The sequence below is a fragment of the Muntiacus reevesi genome, chromosome X, assembly GCF_963930625.1.
Source record: "Muntiacus reevesi chromosome X, mMunRee1.1, whole genome shotgun sequence".
In the NCBI taxonomy this organism is placed as follows: domain Eukaryota; kingdom Metazoa; phylum Chordata; class Mammalia; order Artiodactyla; family Cervidae; genus Muntiacus; species Muntiacus reevesi.
Window position 1 is genome coordinate 66,484,421 of NC_089271.1, and position 23,710 is coordinate 66,508,130.

The following is a 23,710-nucleotide window of genomic DNA, read 5'->3' on the forward strand; positions in this document are numbered from 1 at the left end:
ACACACAAAAGCACCTAATTCATTAACTTTAGACGTCTGGTTTTCTTTAATTAACATTTTTTTTATTTAAAGTTCCAGCTACCTGGTTTTTATTGCAAAACTCCTGCTCCCTTTCAGAGCAGTCCCTCAGAGCTACCTGAGAGGCTGTCTTCTGGGGTTAAGGCCTCAATTTTGTCCACCAAATAAAACAATTCTCAACTGTTAGGTTGTGCATTTTTTTAATTGACACCTACTGCATTCATTGATGTTACCTAGTAATAATGGACGCTTGATTTAATGATTCCATAGACTAGATGATTGTTACAGCCTCATTTAAATCTGACATTCTGAGTGTCCATGAGATGATTTTGTGACATAGGTGTATTTAAGATTATTTTGCCTTTGAGGGCCTGGTTATGATGATGAAGTGATGGTGTTAATAAAACTGACCAGGCTTCCAAACAACAGCATCAAAGACCTCATCTAGTGAAACACAGCCACAAGCAGGGAGGACCAACACGTTATTTTAGAACTGATCTTTACTTCATAACTTTCAACAAAGTTTTGTCATGCACCCAATGCAGTACCTTCCTTGTTATCCTTGAGAGTAACATTGCCTAAGGTGATACCACCGTGTTAAGAACTCTAGGTAAGAATCTATAAAACCTGTCCTGTGTTTTGTTTAGATAGGACTACTGATTTTTTTTTCTCATTTTTACTATGTTGAACCAAAATGATATTAATTTTTTTTTAAAATTCAGAAAAACATTTCAAGAGTAAGTTAGATTCAATATGTTCAGATAATGCAACCAGAACTAAATCAGTTTATCCTTAAATAAGGATCTGTATTAGGGTGTGATGGATGGAAAATATGGCCATTAAGGTTAGTTTTTCTTTATTATAAAAATACTTGCATCCACTAGGAAATATATGAAATAGAAGTATGAAGAAGAAAATTAAAATCTCCCACAATTTTACTATATATTACATTTTTATGTACATGTGTATATAATTAAAACTTTTCAAAGTATGCTGCTTTTACACCTTAATATTTTCCCATATCAATATATGCTCTTTGAAACTAATAGCAGAACAATGTCTGAATATCCCATAATTTATTAATTTCACTTTGTTTGGTATTTAGTCTGTTTTCAGTGGTTTGTGTATTATAAATAATGACTTCATGAGTATCTTTATACATAAATATTTACCTGAATCTGATCCTTTGGATATATTTTTTTATGAATGGATTATAGAGTGAAAGGGTTGAAGTCTTTTTTTTAATTATATAACATTTACAGGAGACTTGGAAAATACATACAGTTACATATAGTTCCACTATATATTGCAATTATTTTTTAAGTAAATTCAGATTTTTAGTTGGAGTTTCAATAGCAAACTCTCAAAAATTAATAGAATGAATATACAGAAAAGTAGAAGGATATAGTAGACCTAAAAAACACTGTGAACCAATTCAGCGTAATAAGATTAATACAATTTTCACACAACAGTAGGCTACAAATTCTATTCTAGTTCCTATAGACTATAAACTAGGAGACACTGGAACATATTTAAAGACATAAAACAAGATGCAAAAATTTAATGGTCTAAAGATATTGAAATCATACAGTCTGTTCTCTTATCACCGTGGAATTATGTTAGAAATCAATATCAAAAGATATTTGAAAATAACCCACACATTTTCAAGGGCAATGTACCATTTACCAAGAGAGATCTTTAACTTAGCCATCGGAAGCCTAAATAAAGTTAGACTGGGAAAAAAGAAAGAGAAAAAAAGGAGGGTGATTGTGAAGAAGAAAGCATTTAAATGAGAAATTAGTATCCAAATGAGAAATTAACATTAAAGATACTTTAAACAAAATCCCATAATTGGAAATTAAATGTCCACTTTTAAATGATGGGTGTATCTAAGAAGACATAACAAACAAAATTAGAAGATACTTGTAATAGAATAAAAATTTAAAAATTTACCAGAATTTGTTGCATGTAGCTGAACCTGCTCAATGCAATTAAATACAATGTGAAGTCTTGAATAAGGTATGAAAATAAATAATGGACACTAACAAAACTTTGTGCAACTTGAACAAATTTGTACTTAATAATTCTGTATCACTTGTTAATTTGGGGGTTTTCTTTTTACAACATAGCATTTCTTTATGTTCTCAGAATTGGATTAGAAGTTTCAAGCCTCATTCAAATTTTTTTTTAATTACTAAGAATAAATTTTCTAGACTTTGAGCAGTAATACTAGATGCCAAAATACATGAAACTATATCAAAGTTTTCAGTGAATACATATTAGAAATCTAGCATCCTATTCATACTAAGTCAAATAAGTGGAATCAAAATGTCATGAATTTTTTAGTTAGGCAAAAATTCATAAATTTATTAAAATATATATTATGCATTACATATACATATATACACAAAAACTTTTCTACTATGTTTGATAAAGGCTTGAGAAAGAACAACAGCAACCAAAAGAGATGGAGAAATTGGAAAACAAAATTCTATTATTTTCTGTTGACCAATCATGTTACAATGGTATGCGAATGATAGTTACATAATCACAATAGTAAAATATGTTTATCAATTTTCACAGTCAATAGCCAGACAAAAAATTTTAAAAAATTACAATTGCAAACTATAATGGAAACATGATTAACCTAACAATAAAAAATAATTACATACAATTTGGGGGATTAAGTAGAGTGACATGGTAAGTGGACGTGCATATATGCACATGTTCTCATATGTCCAGCCAGTCTATTTCTTTTGGTTGGTGTGTTTGATCTATTTGCAGTTAAGGTAATTATTGATATGTATGATCCTATTACCATTTTCTTAGTTCTGGATTTATTTTGTGTGGGTCTTTCCTTCTCTTGTGTTTCCTGCCCAGAGAAGTTTCTTTAGTATTTTTCGTAAAGCTGGTTTTGTTATGCTAAATTCTCTTAACTTTTGCTTGCCTGGAAAGCTTTTGATTTCTCTATCAAACCTGCCAACACACACCTTTGTAGGAGACCCTCCAACACTCACAGGTAGGTCTAACTCAATCTCCTGTGGGGTCATTGCTCCTTTCCCCTGGGTCCTGGTGTGAACAATGTCTTGTATGTGCCCTCCAGTAGTGGAGTCTCTTGCTTTCCCCAGTCGTGTGGAAGTCTGGTCTTCAAGGTAAGATTTCCTGAGGATTCCCAGTCCCTTTGTTGGATTCCCAGGCTGGGAAGCCTGACATGGGGGTTCAGAACCTTCACAACAGTGGGAAAACTTACTTGGTATTATTACTCTCCAGACTGTGGGTCACCCACCAGGCAACCAATTTTAATTTCATCATATCTGTACCCCCTCCTATCATCCCATTAGAGTTTCTTTTTTGTAATGGACTTGGAGTAGCTTTTTTTTTTTTTTTTGGTGGTTCCAGCATCCTCCTTTCAACAGCTATTCAACAGTTAGTTGAGATTTTGGTGTTCTCATGAGGAGATTAGCACAAGTCCCTCTACTCCACTATCTTGAACTGGAAACTCAGAGTTGAAGTTTTTATAGATATTTTATTTTAATTAATTTATTTATTTTAATTGGAGGCTAATTACTTTACAATGTTGTGGTGGTTTTTGCCATACATCGACATGAATCAGACATGGGTGTACAAGTGTCCCACCATCCTGAACCCCCCTCCCACCTCCCTCACCAACCTATCCCTCTGGGTTGTCCCAGAGTACCAACTTTGAGTGCCCTGCTTTATGCATCAAGCTTGCACTGGTCATCTATTTATATATGGTAATATACATCTTTCAATGCTATCTCTCACTTGGTCCCACCCTCACCGTCTCCCAAATAGTCCAAAAGTCTGTTCTTTACATCGTGTCTCTTTTGCTGTCGTGCATGTAAGGTGGTTGTTACCATCTTTCTAAATTCCATATATATATGCATTAATGTACTATATTGGTGTTTCTCTTTCTGGCTTACTTCACTCTGTATACAAGGCTCCAGTTTCATCCACCTCATTAGAATTGTCTCAAATACATTCTTTTTTTAATAGCTGAGTAATATTCCCTGGTGTATATTTACCACTACTTCCTTATCCATCTGACGGACATCTAAGTTGCTTCTATGTTGTAGCTATTGTAAACAGTGCTGCAGTGAACATTGGGGTATATGTCTCTTTCAATTCTGCTTTCCTTGGTGTGTATACCAGCAGTGGGATTACTGGGTCATATGGCAATTCTATTTCCAGTTTTTTAAGGAATCTTATCTCTCTTCTCCATAGTGGCTGCACTAGTTTGCATTCCCACCAACAGTGTAAGAGGGTTCCCTATTCTCCAGACGCTCTCCATAATTTATACTTTGTAGACTTTTTGATGGCAGCCATTCTGACCAGCATAAGAAGGTATCTCATTGTTTTGGTTTCCATTAGAGCATCTTTCCATGTGTTTGTTAGCCATCTGTATGTCTTCTTTGGAGAAATGTTTGTTTAGTCCTTTTCTCACTTTTTGCTTGGGTCTTTCTTTTTCCTGGTATTGAGCTACATGAGCTACTTGTATATTTTAGAGATTAATTCTTTGTCAGATGTTTCATTTCCTATTATTTTCTCCCATTCTGAAGGCTGCCTTTTCAACTTGCTTATACTTTCCTTCATTGTACAAAAGCTTTTAAGTTTAATTCGGTCCCATTTGTTTATTTTAGTTTTTATTTCCATTACTCTGGCACGTGGATAATAGAGGATCTTGCTGTGATTTATGTCAGATAGTGTTCTGCCTACGTTTTCCTCTAAGATATTTATACTTTCTGGATTTATATTTAGATCATTAATCCAATAGAATGGGAAAGACTAGAGATCTCTTCAGGAAAATTAGAGATACCAAGGGAATATTTCATGCAAGGATGGACACAATAAAGAACAGAAATGGTTTGGACCTAACAGAAGCAGAAGATATTAAGCGATGTCAAGAACAGACAAAAGAACTGTACAAAAAAAGATCTTCACAACCCAGATAATCATGATAGTGTGATCACTCACCTAGAGTCAGACTTCCTGGAATGGGAAGTCAAACGGGCCTTGGGAAGCATCACTACAAACAAAGCTAGTGGAGGTGATGGAATTCCAGTTGAGCTATTTCAAATCCTAAAAGATGGTGCTGTGAAAGTGCTACACTCAATATGCAAGCGTATCTGGAAAACTCAGCAGTGGCCACAGGACTGGAAAAGGTCACTTTTCATTCCAATCCCAAAGAAAGGCAATACCAAAAAAATTCTCAAACTACTGCACAACTGCACACATCTCACATGCTAGGAAAGTAATGCTCAAAATTCTAGAAGCCAGGATCAACAATACATGAACCGTGGACTTCCAGATGTTCAAGCTGGTTTTAGAAAAGGCAGAGGAACCAGAGATCAAATTGCCAACATGCTCTGGATCATTGAAAAAGCAAGAAAGCTCCAGAAAAACATCTATTTCTTCTTTATTGACTATGCCAAAGCCTTTGACTGTGAGGATCACAATGAACTGTGGAAAGTTCTGAAAGAAATGGGAATACCAAACCACCTGGCCTGCCACTTAAGAAACCTGTATGCATGTCAGTAATCAACAGTTAGAACTGGACATGTAACAGCAAACTGGTTCCAAATAGGAAAAGGAGTACGTCAAGGTTGTATATTGTCACCCTGCTGATTTAACTTCTATGCAGAGTACATCATGAGAAATGCTGGGCTGGATGAATCACAAGCTGGAATCAAGATTGCTGGGAGAAATATCAATGACCTCAGAAAGGCAGACGACACCACCCTTATAGCAGAAAGTGAAGAGGACTAAAGATCCTCTTGATACAAGTGAAAGAGGAGAGTGAAAAACTTGGCTTAAAGCTCAACATTCAGAAAACTAAGATCATGGTATCTGGTCCCATCACTTCATGACAAATAGATGGGGAAACAGTGGAAACACTGGCTGACTTTATTTTTGGGGGCTCCAAAATCACTGCAGATGGTGATACAGCCATGAAATTAAAAGACGCTTACTCCTTGGAGGGAAAGTTATGAGCAACCTGGACAGCATATTAAAAAGCAGAGACATCACTTTGCCAAAAAAGGTCCGTCTAGTCAAGGCTATGGTTTTTCCAGTAGTCATGTATGGATGTGAGTGTTGGATTATAAAGAAAGCTGAGCACTGAAGAATTGACGCTTTTGAACTATGGTGTTGGAGAAGACGCTTGAGAGTCCCTTGGACTGCAAGGAGATCCAACTAGTCCATCGTAAAGGAGGTCAGTCCTGAGTGTTCATTGAAAGGACTGATGTTAAAGCTGAAACACCAATACTTTGGCCACCTGATGTGAAGACCTGACTCATTTGAAAAAACCCTGATGCTGGGAAAGATTGAAGGTGGGAGGAGAAGGGGATGACAGAGGATGAGATTGTTGGATGACATCACGGACTCAATGAACATGAGAGTGAGTAAACTCCAGTAGCTGGCAATGGACAGGGAGGCCTGGCATGCTGCAGTCCATGGAGTCACAAAGAGTCAGATATGACTGAGCGACTGAACTGAACTGAACTGAATCCATCTTGAGTTTATTTTTGTGTATGGTGTTAGAAAGTGTTCTAGTTTCATTCTTTTACAGGTGGTTGACCAGTTTTCACAGAACCACTTGTTAAAGAGATTGTCTTCTATCCACTGTATATTTTTGCCTCCTTTGTGAAAGATAAGGTGTCCATAGGTGCGTGGATTTATCTCTGGGCTTTCTATTTTGTTCCGTTGATCTATATTTCTGACTTTGTGCCACTACCATACTGTCTTGATTACTGTAGCTTTGTACTATAGTCTGAAGTCAGGCAAGCTGATTCTTCCAATTCCATTCTTCCTTCTCAAGTTTACCTTGACTATTTGAAGTTTCTAGTGTTTCCATACAAATTGTGAAATTGTTTGTTCTAGTTCTGTGAAAAATAACATTGGTGGCTTGATAGGGATTGCATTGAATCTATAGGTTGCTTTGCCTAGTATACTCATTTTCACTATATTGATTCTTCCAATCCACGAACATGGTATATTTCTCCATCTTTTTGTGTCCCCTTTGATTTCTTTCACCAGTGTTTTATAGTTTCCTATGTAAAGGTCTTTTTTTCTTTAGGTAGATTTCTAAGTATTTTATTCTTTCCATTGCAATGGTGAATGGGATTATTTCCTTAATTTTCTTTCTGTTTTCTCATTGTTAGCGTATAGGAATGCAAGGGAGTTCTGTGTATTGATTTTATATCCTGAAACTTTAGTATATTCATTGATTAGCTCTAATAATTGTCTGGTAGTGTCTTTAGGACTTTCTATGTAGAGAATCATGTCATCTGCAAACAGTGAGAGTTTTACTTCTTCTTTTCCAAATTTGATTCCTTTTATTTCTTTTCTTCTCTGATTGCTGTGGCTAGGACTTCCAAAACTATGTTGAATTGTAGTGGTGAGAGTGGGCATCCTTGTCTTGTTCCTGATTTTAGAGGAAATGCTTTCAGTTTTTCACCATTGAGGATAATGTATGCTGTGGGTTTATCACATATGGTTTTTATTATGTTGAATTATGTTCCTTATATGCCTTATTTCTGGAGAGTTTTTATCATAAATGGATGTTGAATTTTGTCAAATGCTTTCTCTGCATCTATTGAGATAATCATGTAGTTTTTAATCTTTCAATTTGTTAATATGGTGTATCACATTGATTGATTTGTGAATATTGAAGAATCCTTTCATCCCTAGGATAAAACCAACTTGGTCATGATGTATGATCTTTTTAATGTGTTGTTGGATTCTGTTTGCTAGAATTTTGTTGAGGATTTTTGCATCTATGTTCATCAGTGATATTGGCCTGTAGTTTTCTTTTTTGTGTGGCAGCTTTGTCTAGTTTTGATATTAGGGTGATGGTGGCCTCATAGAATGAGTTTGGCAGTTTGCCTTCCTCTGCAATTTTCTGGAAGAGTTTGAGTAGGATAGGTGTTAGCTCTTCTCTAAATTTTCTTTATAGCACTTATATGTATTTTGTGGGCTTCCTGAATGGCTGAAATGGTAAAGAATCTTCTGCCTGCAATGCAAAGTTCACAGGAGATGCGAGTTCAATCCCTGGGTTGGGAAGATCCCCTGGAAGAGGAAATGAATACTACTAGGCAAGAATACACAGAAGAACTGTACAAAAAAGATCTTCACTACCCAGATAATCACGATGGTGTAATCACTCACCTAGAGCCAGACATCCTGGAATGTGAAGTCAAGTGGGCCTTAGAGAGCATCACTATGAACAAAGCTACAGGAGGTGATGGAATTCCAGTTGAGCTATTTCAAGTCCTGAAGGATGATGCTGTGAAAGTGCTGCACTCAATATGTCAGCAAATTTAGAAAACTCGGCAGTGGCCACAGGACTGGAAAAGGTCCGTTTTCATTCCAATCCCAAAGAAAGGCAATGCCAAAAAATGCTCACACTACCACACAATTGCACTCATCTCACACGCTAGTAAAGTAATGCTCAAAATTCTCCAAGCCAGGCTTCAGCAATACGTGAACCAAGAACTTCCAGATATTCAATCTGGTTTTAGAAAAGGCAGAGAAACCAGAGATCAAATTGCATATCTGCTGGATCATCGAAAAAGCAAGAGAGTTCCAGAAAAGCATCTATTTCTGCTTTATTGACTACACCAAAGCCTTCGACTGTGTAGATCACTATAAATTGTAGAAAATTCTGAAAGAGATGGGAATACCAGACCACCTGACCTGCCTCTTGAGAAACCTGTATGCAGGTCAGGAAGCAACAGTTAGAACTGGACATGGAACAACAGACTGGTTCCAAATAGGAAAAGGAGTATGTCATGGCTGTATATTGTCACCCTGCTTATTTAACTTATATGCAGAGTACATCATAAGAAATGCTGGGCTGGAAGAAGCACAAGCTGGAATCAAGATTGCTGGGAGAAATATCAGTAACCTCAGATATGCAGATGACACCACCCTTACGGCAGAAAGTGAAGAGGAACTAAAAAGCCTCTTGATGAAAGTGAAAGAGGAGAGTGAAAATTTGGCTTAAAGCTCAACATTCAGAAAACTAAGATCATGGCATCTGGTCCCATCACCTCATGGGATATAGACGGAGAAACAGTGGAAACAGTGGTTGACTTTATTTTTCTGGGCTCCAAAATCACTGCAGATGGTGACTGCAGTCATGAAATTTAAAGACAAGTGTCCTCCTTGGAAGGAAAGTTATGACCATTCTAGATAACATATTAAAAAGCAGAGACATTACTTTGACAACAAAGGTTCGTCTAATCAAGGTTATGGTTTTTCCAGTGGTCATGTATGGATGTGAAAGTTGCACTGTGAAGAAAGCTGAGCACCGAAAATTTGATGCTTTTGAACTGTAGTGTTGGAGAAGACTCTTGAGAGTCCCTTGAACTGCAAGGAGCTCCAACCGGTCCATCCTGAAGGAAATCAGTCCTGGGTGTTCATTGGAAGGAGTGATGCTGAAGCTGAAACTCCAATACTTTGGCCACCTCATACGAAGAGTTGACTCATTGGAAAAGACCCTGATGCTTGGAGGGATTGGGGACAGGAGGAGAAGGGGACGACAGAGAATAGATGGCTGGATGGCATCACTGACTCGATGGGCATGAGTTTGAGTAAATTCCAGGTGTTTGTGATGGACAGGGAGGCCTGGCATGCTGCGATTCATGGGGTCGCAAAGAGTCGGACACGACTGAGCAACTGAACTGAACTGACAGTATTCTTGCCTTTAAAATCCTATTTTCTTTGGATTACCTTTGCACTGTGAAGGACAAGACTATGTCCTTTCTCTCCCTCCATCTATAGAAAAATGGTCTATGAATCAGGCAGATGTTGCAAACTTCAATAATTTAGAGCTATCAGAGAGCTGTCAAGAAGTGGGCCTAAAAATTTAACTTTTCACTGGCTATCTTTTTTCTCCCTCTTTTAATTACATTTTCATAGGAGGCTGTGACTACAATATTTTATTTGTATCTTTTTATATACTTCTTGGTCTTTGTCATGTTTAATGCCTACAGAATAGTCACTCCAGTTGATATCAGAGTTTACTTAAGTTCACCTGCTTCATCTAAAAAATAAGGTGGGGTAGCATAAAAATGGTGTTTGAATAAAGTTGTCTCAAGCATTCTGGTAACAGTATTCTATGATTAAGCATTTATTCTATGATTAAACATTTATTAAACATTTCCTCATTGGAGGCTTTTGAACAATTCTCAATTTTCCACTAATAGAAATATCAGTGGTATTATACAAATATCTTTTAACATATAAGTATATCCTTAGGATACATCCCAGAAGTGAGATTGCTAGGTTAAAGGGCAAGTTTACATTTGTATAACTCTTTTTTTTAATTGGAGAATAATTACTTTAAAATATTGTGATGGTTTCTGCCATACATCGACATGAATTCGCCATAGGCATACATGTGTCTCATCTCTCCTGAACCTCTCTCCCACTTCCCTCCCCACCTCATCCCTCCACGTTATCACAGAGCACCAGCTTTGGGTTCCTTGCATCATACATCAAACTCCCACTGGCTATATATTTTACATATTGTTATGTATATGTTTCAGTGCTATTCTCTTAAATCATCCCACCCTGTATTCCCACTGTGTCCAAAAGTCTGTTCTTTATGTCTGTGTCTCTTTTGCTGCCTGCATATAGGACCATTGGCACTATCTTTCTAGATTCCTGTATAACTCTGGATGCATAATACCAAATTGCTCTCTATGAAGATTTGTACTAATTATATAGCTATCAGAAATACATAAATATTCCTGATTCTTGGCAGCCTGACCAGCATTAAGCAGCCTTATCATTATTAGTAACTTAAGACAAGTGAAATTTATCTAATAATTCAATTTGCACTTATTTCTAATGATTCTGAGCATTTTCAAGTATAGTTTACTATTCATAGACACTGTGGTGTAATTATGAAAATAATGAGCTTTGGTGCTAAATAGACCTAAGTCAAGTCAGTTCAGTTCAGTCGCTCACTTGTGTCCAGCTCTTTTCGACCCCATGGACTGCAGCACACCAGGCTTCCCTGTCCATCACCAAATCCCAGAGCTTGCTCAAACTCATGTCCATTGAGTTGGTGATGCCATCCAACCATCTTATCCTCTGTCGGCCCCTTCTCCTCCTGCCTTCAATCTTTCTCAGCATCAGGGTCTTTTCTAAAGAGTCAACTCTTCACATCAGGTGGCCATAGTATTGGAGCGTCAGTTTCAGCATCAGTCCTTCCAATGAATATTCAGGACTGATATCCTTTAGGATTGACCGGTTTGATCTCCTTGCAAGAGTCTTCTCCAATGCCACAGTTCAAAAGCATCAATTCTTCAGCATTCAGCCTTCTTTATGGTCCACCTCTCACATCCCTACATGGCTACTGGAAAAAACATAGTTTTGACGATATGTACCTTTCTTGGTTAGGTAATGTCTCTGCTTTTTAATACGCCATCTAGGTTGGTCACAACTTTTCTTCCAAGGAGCAAGCATCTTTTAATGCCATGGCTGCAGTCACCATCTGCAGTGAATTTGGAGCCCAAGAAAAAAAATCTGTCACTGTTTCCATTGTTTTCCCATCTATGAAGTGATGGGACTGAATGCCATGATCTTCATTTTTTGAATGTTGAGTTTTAAGCCAGCTTTTTCACTGGCCTCTTTCACCTTTTATCAAGAGGCTCTTCAGTTACTCTTCACTTTCTGTCATAAGGGTGGTGTCGTCTGGATATCTGAAGTTATTGATATTTCCCCCAGCAATCTGGAGTCCAGCTTGTGCTTCATCCAGCCCACCATTTTGCATGATGTACCCTGCATATAAGGTAAATAAGCAGGTTGACAGTATATAGCCTTGATGTACCCCTTTCCCAATTTGGAACCAGTCTGTTGTTCCATGTCCTTTTCTAACTGTTGCTTCTTGACCTACATACAGGTTTCTCAGGGGGTAGGTAAGGTGGTTTAATATCCCCATCTCTTTACAAATTTTCCATACTTTGTTATGATCCACACAATCAAAGGCTATAGCATAGTCAATGAAGCAGAAGTAGATGTTTCTCTGGAATTCTCTTCCTTTTTCTATGATCCGACAAATGTTCGCAACTTGATCTCTGGTTCCTCTGCCTTTTCTTTTTTTTTTTTTTAATTAATTTATTTATTTTAATTGGAAGCTAATTACTTTACAATATTGTGGTGGTTTTTGCCATACATTGACATGAGTCAACCATGGGTGTACATGTGTCCCCCATCCCAAACCACCCCCCACCTCCCTCTTTACCATCCCTCTGGGTTGTCCCAGTGCACTGGCTTTGAGTGCCCTGTTTCATGCATCAAGCTTGCACTATTTATCTATTTCACATATTGTAATATACATGATTAAATGTTATTCTCTCAAATCATCCCACCCTCGCCTTCTCCCACAGAGTCCAAAAGTCTGTTCTTTATATCTGTGTCTCTTATTCTGTCTCGCATATAGGTTCATCATTACCATCTGTCTAAATTTCACATATATGTGTTAATATACTGTATTGATGTTTTTCTTTCTGATTACTTCACTCTGTATAATAGGCTCCAGTTTCATCCACCTCATTAGAACTGATTCAAATGCCTTCTTTTTAATAGATGAGTAGTATTCCATTGTGTATATGTACTGTAACTTTCTTATCCATTCATCTGCCAATGGACATCTAGGTTGCTTCCATGTCCTGGCTATTGTAAACTGTGCTGTGATGAACATTGGGGTACATGTGTCTCTTTCGATTCTGGCTTCCTCAGTGTGTATGCCCAGCAGTGGGATTGTTGGGTCTATGGCAGTTCTATTTCCAGTTTTTTAAGGAATCTCCACAATGTTCTCCATAGTAGCTGTACTAGCTTGCATTCCCACAGACAGTGTAAGAGGGTTCCCTTTTCTCCACACCCTCTCCAGTGTTTATTATTTGTAGACTTTTTGATAGCAGCCATTCAGTTTTAGAAAGTTATACTTTTCTTAGAATTTGTCCATTTCTTTCAAGTTGTCCATTTTATTGGCATAAAGTTGCTGATAGTAGTCTCATGATTCTTTGTATTTCTGTGTTGTCTGTTATGATTTCCCCATTTTCATCTCTAATTTTGTTGATTTGATTCTTCTCCCTTTTTTTCTTGATGAGTCTGGCTAATGGTTTGTCTATTTTATTTATCTTCTCAAAGAACCAGCTGTTAGCTTTGTTGATTTTGGCTATGGTCTCCTTTGTTTCATTTGCATTTATTTCTGCCCTAAGTTTTAGGATTTCTTTCCTTCTACTAACCCTGGGGTGCTTCATTTCTTGTTTTTCTAGTTGCTTTAGGTGTAGAATTAGGTTATTTATCTGACTTCTCTCCTGTTTCTTGAGGTAGGTATCTATTGCTATGAACCCTCCCCTTAGCACTGCTTTTACTGAATCCCATAGGTTTGGGGTTGCTGTGTTTTCATTTTCATTTATTTCTATACATATTTTTATTTCATTTTTTATTGCTTCTGTGCCTTGTTGGTTATTCAAAAGTGTGTTGTTTAGCCGCCATATGTTTGTATTTTTAGTAGTTTTTTTCCTGTCAGTTCAGTTCAGTCGCTCAGTCGTGTCCGACTGTTTGTGACCCCATGAACCACAGCATGCCAGGCCTCCCTGTCCATCACCAATTCCCGAAGTTTACCCAAACCCAAGTCCATCGAGTCGGTGATGCCATCCAGCCATCTCCTCCTCTGTCGTCCCCTCCTCATCCTGCCCCCAATCCCTCCCAGGATCAGGGTCTTTTCCAATGAGTCAGCTCTTTGCATGAGGTGGTCAAAGTATTGGAGTTTCAGCTTCAGCATCACTCCTTCCAATGAACACCCAGGACTGATCTCCTTTAAGATGGACTGGTTGGAGCTCCTTGCATCCAAGGGACTCCCAAGAGTCTTCTCCAACACCACACTTCCAAAGCGTCGATTCTTCAAAGCATCAATTCTTCAGCCCTCAGCTTTCTTCACAGTGCAATTCTCACATCCATACATGACCACTGGAAAACCATAGCCTTGACTAGACGGACCTTTGTTGTCAAAGTAATGTCTCTGCTTTTTAATATGCTATCTAGGATGGTCATAACTTTCCTTCCAAGGAGTAAGTGTCTTATAATTTCATGACTGCAATCACCATCTGCAGTGATTTTGGAGCCCCAAAAAATAAAGTCTGACACTGTTTCCACTGTTTCCCCGTCTATGTCCCATGAGGTGATGGGACCAGATGCCATGATCTTAGTTTTCTGAATGTTGAACTTTAAGCCAACTTTTTCACTCTCCTCTTTTGCTTTCATCAAGAGGCTCTTTATTTCTTCACTTTCTGCCATAAGGGTGGTGTCATTTGCATATCTGAGGTTATTGATATTTCTCCTGCCAATCTTGATTCCAGCTTTTGCTTCTTCCAGCCCAGCGCATCTCATGACGTACTCTGTATATAAGTTAAATAAGCAGGGGGACAATATACAGTCTTGATGTATTCCTTTTCCTATTTGGAACCAGTCTTTTATCCCATGTCCAGTTCTAACTGTTGCTTCCTGACCTGCATACAGGTTTCTCAAGAGGCAGGTCAGGTGGTCTGGTATTCCCATCTCTTTCAGAATTTTCCACACTTTATTGTGATCCACACAGTCAAAGGCTTTGGCATAGTCAATAAAACAGAAACATGTTTTTCTGGAACTCTCTTGCTTTTTCTATGATCCAGGGGATGTTGGCAATTTCATCTCTGGTTCCTCTGCCTTTTCTAAAACCAGCTTGAACATCTGGAATTTCACAGTTCACGTATTGCTGAAGCCTGGCTTGGAGAATTTTGAGCATTACTTTACTGGCATTTGAGATGAGTGCAATTGTGCAGTATTTTGAGCATTCTTTGGCATTGCCTTTCTTTGGGATTGGAATGAAAACGGACCTTTTCCAGTCCTGTGGCCACTGGTGAGTTTTCTAAATTTGCTGACATATTGAGTGCAGCACTTTCACAGCATCATCCTTCAGGACTTGAAATAGCTCAACTGGAATTCCATCACCTCCTCTAGCTTTGTTCATAGTGCTGCTTCCTAAGGCCACTTGACTTCACATTCCAGGATATCTGGCTCTAGGTGAATGACCACACCATCGTGATTATCTGGGTAGTGAAGATCTTTTTTGTACAGCTCTTCTGTGTATTCTTGCCATCTCTTCTTAATATCTTCTGCTTCTTTTAGGTCCATACCATTTCTGTCCTTTATCGAGGCAATCTTTGCATGAAATATTCCCTTGGTATCTCTAATTTTCTTGAAGAGACCTCTAGTCTTTCCCATTCTGTTGTTCTCCTCTATTTCTTTGCATTGATTGCTGAGGAAGGTTTTCTTATCTCTCCTTGCCATTCTTTGGAACGCTACATTCAAATGGAAGTATCTTTCCTTTTCTCCTTTGCTTTTTGCTTCTCTTCTATTCACAGCTATTTGTAAGGGCTCCTCAGAGAGCCATTTTGCTTTTTACATTTCTTTTCCATGAGGATGTCTTGATCCCTGTCTCCTGTACAACGTCACGAACCTCGGTCCATAGTTCATCATTTTTCCTGTAGTTGACATCTAGTCTTACCGCACTGTATTCAGAAAAGATGCTTGGAATGATTTCAGCTTTTTAAAATTTACGAAGACTAGATTTATGGCCCAGGATGTGATCTATCCTGGAGAAGGTTTCGTGTGCACTTGAAAAAAAAAGGTTAAATTCATTGTTTTAGGGTGAAATGTCCTATAGATATCAATTAGGTCTAACTGGTCCATTGTATCATTTAAAGTTTGTGTTTCCTTGTTAATTTTCTGTTTAGTTGATCGATCCATAGGTGTGAGTGGAGTATTAAAGTCTCCCACTATTATTGTGTCACTGTTAATTTCCCCTTTCACACTTGTTAGCATTTGCCTTACATATTCCTGTGCTCTATGTTGGGTGCATATATATTTATAATTGTTATATCTTCTTCTTGGATTGATCCTTTGATCATTATGTAGTTTCCTTCTTTGTCTCTTTTCACAGCCTTTTTTTCAAAGTCTATTTTTCCTGAAATGAGTATTGCTACTCCTGCTTTCTTTTGGTCTCCATTTGCATGATATATGGGATTCCCTGGTGGCTCAGACAGTAAAGCATCTGCCCACAATGCAGGAGACCTGGGTTCAATCCCGGACCAGGAAAATCCCCTGGAGAAGGAAATGACAACCCACTTCAGTACTCTTGCCTAGAAAATTCAGTGAATGGAGGTGCCTGGTGGGCTACACTACATGGGGTTGCAAAGAGTTGGACACGACTGACCAGCTTCACTTTCTTTCTTTTCTTTCTTTCTTTGTGTGATATAGCTTTTTTCAGCATTTCAGTTTCAGTCGGAATGTGTCCCTAGTTTTGAGGTGGGTCTTTTGTAGACAGCGTATATAGGGGTCTTGGTTTTTTTTATCCATTCAGCCAGTCTTTGTCTTTTGGTTGGGGCATGCAATCCATTTACATATAAGGTCATTATTGATAATTATGGTCCCATTGCCATTTACCTTGCTGTTTTGGGTTTGAGTTTATAAACCTTTTCTCTTTCCTGTCTAGAGAAGATCGTTTAGCATTTGTTGAAGAGATGGTTTGGTGGTGCTGAATTCTCTCAGCTTTTGCTTGTCTGTAAAGCTTTTGATTTCTCCTTCATATTTGAATGAGATCCTTGCTGGGTACAGTAATCTGGGCTGTAGGTTTTTCTCTTTCATCACTTTAAGTATGTCCTGCCATTCCCTTCTTGCTTGAAGAGTTTCTATTGAAAGATCAACTGTTATCCTTATGGGGATCCCCTTGTGAGTTATTTGTTGTTTTTCCCTTGCTTCTTTAACATTTGTTCTTTGTGTTTGATCTTTGTTAATTTGATTAATATGTGTCTTGGGGTTTTTTGCCTTGGGTTTATCCTGTTTGAGACTCTCTGGGTTTCTTGGACTTGGGTGGCTATTTCCTTCCCCATTTTAGGGAAGTTTTCAACTATTATCTCCTCAAGTATTTTCTCATGGTCTTTCTTTTTATCTTCTTCTTCTGGGACTCCTATGATTCGAATGTTGGGGCGTTTAACATTGTCCCAGATGTCCCTGAGGTTGTCCTCCTTTCTTTTAATCCCTTTTTCTTTTTTCCTCTCTGCTTCATTTATTTCCACCATTCTATCTTCTTCCACCTCACTTTTCCTATCTTCTGCCTCAGTTATTCTACTGTTGATTCCCTCCAGAGTGTTTTTGATCTCAGTTATTGCATTATTCATTATTGATTGACTCTTTTTTATTTCTTCTAGGTCCTTGTTAAACTTTTCTTGCATCTTCTCAATCCTTGTCTCCAGACTATTTATCTGTAACTACATTTTGTTTTCAAGATTTTGGATCATCTTTACTATCATTATTCTGAATTTTTTTTCAGGTAGCCTCCATATCTCTTCCTCTTTTGTACAGTTTGATGGGATTTTATCATGTTTCTTTACCTGCTGAATAATTATCTGCCTTTTCATTTGTTTAGGTTACTGTGTTTGGGGTGGCCTTTCTGTATGCTGGAAGTTTGTGGTTCCTCTATATTGTGGAGGAGCTTCCTCCCTGTGGGTGGGTTTGGACGATTGGCTTGTCAAGGTTTCCTGGTTAGGGAAGCTTGTGTCCATGTTCTGGGGGATGGAGCTGGATCTCTTCTCTCTGGAGTGCAATGAAGTGTCTAGTAGTGAGTTTTGAGGTGTCTGTGGGTTTGGTGTGACTTTTGGCCACCTGTATTTTTGTGCTCAGTGTTATGTTCCTGTGTTGCTGGAGAATTAGCTTGGTATATCTTGCTCTGAAACTTGTTGGCTCTTGGGTGGAGCTTGGTTTCAGTGTAGGTATGGAGGCTTTTGGATGAACTCCTGTTGATTAATGTTCCCTGGAGTCAGGAGTTCTCTGGTGTTCTCAAGTTTTGGATTTAAGCCTTCTGCCTCTGACTTTCAGTCTTATTCTTATAGTAGCTTCAAGACTTCTCCATCAATACAGCACCAATGATAAAACATCTAGGTTAATTGTGAAAAGGTTCTCCACAGTGAGGAACACCCAGAGAGGTACACAGAGTTACATGGAGAATAGAAGAGGGAGGAGGGAGAGAGAGGTGACCAGGAGGAGAGGAGGGGGAATCAAAAGGGGAGAGAGCAATCTAGCCAGCAATCAATTCCCTATTTGCTCTCCACAGTCTGGAACACTCAGAGAAGTTCACGGAGTTCCACAGAGAAGAGAGAGGAAGGAGATAGACGTTACCAGGAGGAGAGGAGGGGCAGCCAAAAGGAGAGAGACCAATCTAGCCTGAGATCAGTTCCCTAAGTGTTCTCCACAGCCCAGAACACCCAAAGAGATTCAGAGTTAAGTAGAGAAGAGAAGGGGGAGGGAGGAGATAGAAGTGACCTGGGGGAGAAAAGGAAAGTCAAAAGGGGAGAGCAATCAAGCCAGTAATCACACTCCTAAGTAAAAATGGGTACTGAAGATTGGTTTCTTAAAGATACAGCATTGTTTACAAATACCAAAAAGCAAAGATTAAAAATCCAGAGCAGAGTTTAGACTCTCAAATATACAATGTTAACAAAACAAAATCACAGAATTATTTAAAAAAACATGAAATTTGCTTTAAAAATAGGGTCTTTTTTTTGCAAGGTAATAGTAGTTTTAAAAAATGAAAATTAAAGGAGTAATAAAGGACTTAATTTTTTTTTAATTTTAATTAAAAAGTAATAGTAAAACATATCTAGGAATTTCTCTGGAGCTGTTGAGGGCAGTGTGGGGTCAGTTCAGTTTCAGATAGTTCCTTGTTCCAGCTTATACTTCTTCTCAAAGTCTATAGGTCCCTTCCAATGTAGCCAATGCTAAGTACAGGGTTTTAATCTGTTGCACCTGTCAATTCCAAAGCAGTTCCCTCTTCTTTGTTTATTTTGGCTTCCTCTGTTTGCAAGTCTCTTCAGTATCTAACTTCTGCCCTGACACAAGGTGGTGAAGGTGGTCATTTATTTAGGCTCACTTGTTCAATTGTGCTGTGGGGAGGGAGGAACACTGCAAACAAATATCCCTGGCATGTGTGGGAAGTGCTCTCAGTGTCTGGGCCACACTGGGTTTGCCCCTGCTCATGGGTGTGTGCTTTCCCTGTCTATACTGCTCAGACTCCATCCAGGTTGCTCTGCAGGGGAACTGTCAAAGGCGGGCCCTGGGTTTTGTGCACTTCCCAGGTCTAAGCTGCTCAGGTTCAGGTTCCCGGGTACTCCACAAAGGCAAAGACTCTGTTGGGCCTGCATTTTGTGCCCTTCCCAGGTCTGAGCAGCTCAGGAGACCAGGTGCACACTCCCGAGGTGGGCTGGTGTGTCTTATCACCTCCCCTGTCCCAGCTGCTCAGTGTCCTGGGTGTGCAGAGGGAGCACTGTCTCAGGTGTGCCATGTGACTCCTCTGGAGAGCTGATCTCTGGCTGCGACCCCCCTGACAGATGTCAACCGTCCAGGATCCCAGGAAGACTTGGTTAGCAACTGGGAGCCTGCTTGCAGCTTGGTAGAGGATGCCATCTCTGGGGCTGAGTTTTCCCCTTGCCTTTTGGCTCTGGCTGTCGACCGCCTGACTCCTTGCCTTTGGCGGGGGATGGGCCGGTTCGCTGCCGGCTAGCTCTCCTCTGGTATTTGCTCAGTCCTTTGTTCTATGAGCTGGCCTGGCAGTGCCTTAGCTTAGAGCTTTTTGTGGGAAAGTTCTCTCTCTCCTCTTTTTTTTTTTTTTTTTCTTTCTCTCTCTCTCTCTCTCTGGCTATCCCACCATTTGAGTTGCTATCTCAGGTTAGCTCCCTCAGATTGCCCTCAGGGCATTCAGGCCCAGTCCTTACCCTAAGCAATACAGCCCGCGCCTCCCTGTTCAGCCCCTGCTTGCTGGTGGTGGTCGTGAGTGTCTGGGCTACTTCTCCACTGGGAGTTGCAGTTAGGCACAAAATCTGTGGATTTTATTTGTTTATTTTTTCCTCCCAGTTATGTCGCCCTCTGAGATTCCAAAACCCCCCACAGACCCACTAGTGAGAGGGTTTCCTAGTGTTTGGAAACTTCTCCTCTTTTATGACTCCCTCCCTGGGACAAGTCTCTATCCCTCACTCTTTTGTCTTTTTATCTTTTATATTTTGTCCTACCTCCTTTCAAAGGCTGCCTTTCTGGGAGCCTGGTGTCCTCTACCAGTGTTCAGAAGTTGTTTTGTGGTATTTGCTCAGTGTTCAAATGATTTTTCGATGAATTTGTGGGGGAGAAAGTGATTTCCCCATCTTATTCCTCCGCCATCTTAGGACTGCCTCTCTCCGTCCGTAGTTTTTATGGAACTCTATCAGATCTAATCCCTTGAATCTATTTGTCACTTTCAGTGGATAATCATAAGGGATTTGATTTAGGTCATAACTGAATGGTCTGGTGGTTTTCCCTACTTTCTTCAATTTAAGTCTGAATTTTGCAGTAAGGAGTTCATGAACTGAGCCACAGTCAGTCCCAGTCTTGTTTTTGCTGAATGTATCGAGCTTCTACACCTTTGGCTGTAAAGAACATAATCAATCTGATTTCAGTATTGAGCATCTGATGATGTCCATGAGCATCTCTTGTGTTGTTGGAAGAGGGTATTTGCTATGACCAGTATGTTCTCTTGGCAAAACTCTGTCAGCCTTTGACCTGCTTCATTTTGTACTCCAAGGCCAAACTTGCCTGTTACTCCAGGTATCTCTTGACTTCCTACTTTTGCATTCCAGTCCCCTATGTCACAGTGACATAGTAGTGTACATTTCCAGTTACTTAGTAGATCTTTAATCTAGAGTTTAACTCATTTAACTTCTCAAAACCTGTTTCCTCATTAATATTACCATATTAATAGTACCAGATTATCAGTATTCTTGTAAGAATTCAGTGAGACAATACATGTAAGTGCTTAGCCCATAGTCTGACATAAAGCAAAAACTTAATTAATAAATGTTAGACATTCTTACATGGTTTGTGGGTGACTGTACAGTATGATAGAGAGAACACTGGTCCAAGTATATTTTTTAAGGCCAGGACTCTAGTCCTGCCTTTTCCATTTACTAACTGTGAGAAAGGCAACCTGGGCTTCAGTTTTTCTACTGTCAAATAAGAGATTTGGGGGTTTCCCTTGTGGTCCTGTGGTTAGGCCTCCATGCTTCCACTGCAAGGGGCACAGGTGTGATCCATGGTAGGAGAACTAAGATTCCACAAGCCATGCAGCATGCCCCAAAAAGAGAGACAGAGAGACTTCAAGTTTTCATAATGTTTTTTTCCAGTTCTAAAATCTTATCCCAATATTATTGTATACATTGTAAGACCACTGTATACATCTTTCCAAGTTCTTTATGTGAAACTTTTGTTAAAATTATTCGTTTGAATAAATTCACTACTGTATTCTATGAATTTGAAGAATCTCTTGGCTCTCTCTTGATTGAACTGGTCATCTTAAGTGACCCACTAAACAGCTGTCAATTCCACAGAAGAAAACAGATCTCTATAAACACAAAGATAACTCTTTTTTTTTTTTTTTTAAGTAGATCTGCAAAATATTTTATTTTTTATTTTTTTTTTTTAATATTATTTTATTAGTTGGAGGCCAATCACTTTACAACATTTCAGTGGGTTTTGTCATACATTGACATGAATCAGCCATATAGTTACATGTATTCCCCATCCCGATCCCCCCTCCCACCTCCCTCCCCACCCGACTCCTCAGGGTCCTCCCAGTGCACCAGGCCCGAGCACCTGACTCATGTATCCCACCTGGGCTGGTGGTCCGTTTCACCATAGATAATATACATGCTGTTCTTTCAAAACATCCCACCCTCACGTTCTCCCCCAGAGTTCAAAAGTCTGTTCTGTATTTCTGTGTCTCTTTTTCTGTTTTGCATATAGGGTTATCGCCACCATCTATCTAAATTCCGTATATATGTGTTAGTATACTGTAATGTTCTTTATCTTTCTGACTTACTTCACTCTGTATAATGGGCTCCAGTTTCATCCATCTCATTAGAACTGATTCAAATGAATTCTTTTTAACGGCTGAGTAATATTCCATGGTGTATATGTACCACAGCTTCCTTATCCATTCATCTGCTGATGGGCATCTAGGTTGCTTCCATGTCCTGGCTATTATAAACAGTGCTGCGATGAACATTGGGGTGCACGTGTCTCTTTCAGATCTGGATTCCTCAGTGTGTATGCCCAGAAGTGGTATTGCTGGGTCATATGGCAGTTCTATTTCCAGTTTTTTAAGAAATCTCCACACTGTTTTCCATAGTGGCTGTACTAGTTTGCATTCCCACCAACAGTGTAAGAGGGTTCCCTTTTCTCCACACCCTCTCCAGCATTTATTGCTTGTAGACTTTTGGATAGCAGCCATCCTGACTGGCGTGTAATGGTACCTCATTGTGGTTTTGATTTGCATTTCTCTGATGATGAGTGATGTTGAGCATCTTTTCATGTGTTTGTTAGCCATCTGTATGTCTTCTTTGGAGAAATGTCTGTTTAGTTCTTTGGCCCATTTTTTGATTGGGTCGTTTATTTTTCTGGAATTGAGCTTCAGGAGTTGCTTGTATATTTTTGAGATTAATCCTTTGTCTGTTTCCTCATTTGTTATTATTTTCTCCCAATCTGAGGGCTGTCTTTTCACCTTACTTATAGTTTCCTTTGTTGTGCAAAAGCTTTTAATTTTCATTAGGTCCCATTTGTTTATTTTTGCTTTTATTTGCAATATTCTGGGAGGTGGGTCATAGAAGATCTTGCTGTGATTTATGTCGGAGAGTGTTTTGCCTATGTTCTCCTCTAGGAGTTTTATAGTTTCTGGTCTTACATTTAGATCTTTAATGGTGAAAAATTGAAAGCATTTCCTCTGAAATCAGGAACAAGACAAGGATGCCCACTCTCACCACTACTATTCAACATAGTGTTGGAAGTTTTGGCCACAGCAATCAGAGCAGAAAAAGACATAAAAGGAATCCAGATAGGAAAAGAAGAAGTGAAACTCTCGCTGTTTGCAGATGACATGATCCTCTACATAGAAAACCCTAAAGACTCTACCAGAAAATTACTAGAGCTAATTAATGAATATAGTAAAGTTGCAGGATATAAAATTAACACACAGAAATCCCTTGCATTCCTATACACTAACAATGAAAAATCAGAAAGAGAAATTAAGGAAACAATACCATTCACCATTGCAACAAAAAGAATAAAATACTTAGGAGTATATCTACCTAAAGAAACAAAAGACCTATACATAGAAAACTATAAAACACTGATGAAAGAAATCAAAGAGGACACAAACAGTTGGAGAAACATACCGTGTTCATGGATTGGAAGAATCAATATTGTCAAAATGGCTATTCTACCCAAAGCAATCTATAGATTCAATGCAATCCCTATCAAGCTACCAACGGTATTTTTCACAGAACTAGAACAAATAATTTCACAATTTGTATGGAAATACAAAAAACCTCGAATAGCCAAAGTAATCTTGAGAAAGAAGAATGGAACTGGAGGAATCAACCTGCCTGACTTCAGACTCTACTACAAAGCCACAGTCATCAAGACAGTATGGTACTGGCACAAAGACAGAAATATAGATCAATGGAACAGAATAGAAAGCCCAGAGATAAATCCACGAACCTATGGACAGCTTATCTTTGACAAAGGAGGCAAGGATATA

The 23,710-nt window shown here is 38.9% G+C and overlaps 1 protein-coding gene across 1 annotated transcript in view; it reads left to right on the top strand.

Moving 5' to 3' along the window:
- PIN4 (peptidylprolyl cis/trans isomerase, NIMA-interacting 4) overlaps window positions 1-22,721 on the top strand; it is a 1,195,450-nt gene extending 1,172,729 nt beyond the window's left edge. The window contains exon 5 of the mRNA XM_065915169.1: window positions 22,492-22,721. The gene's annotated coding sequence lies outside the window, so the exon portion shown is untranslated. The remainder of the gene's footprint in view (window positions 1-22,491) is intronic.
- Window positions 22,722-23,710: the final 989 nt, after the last annotated feature.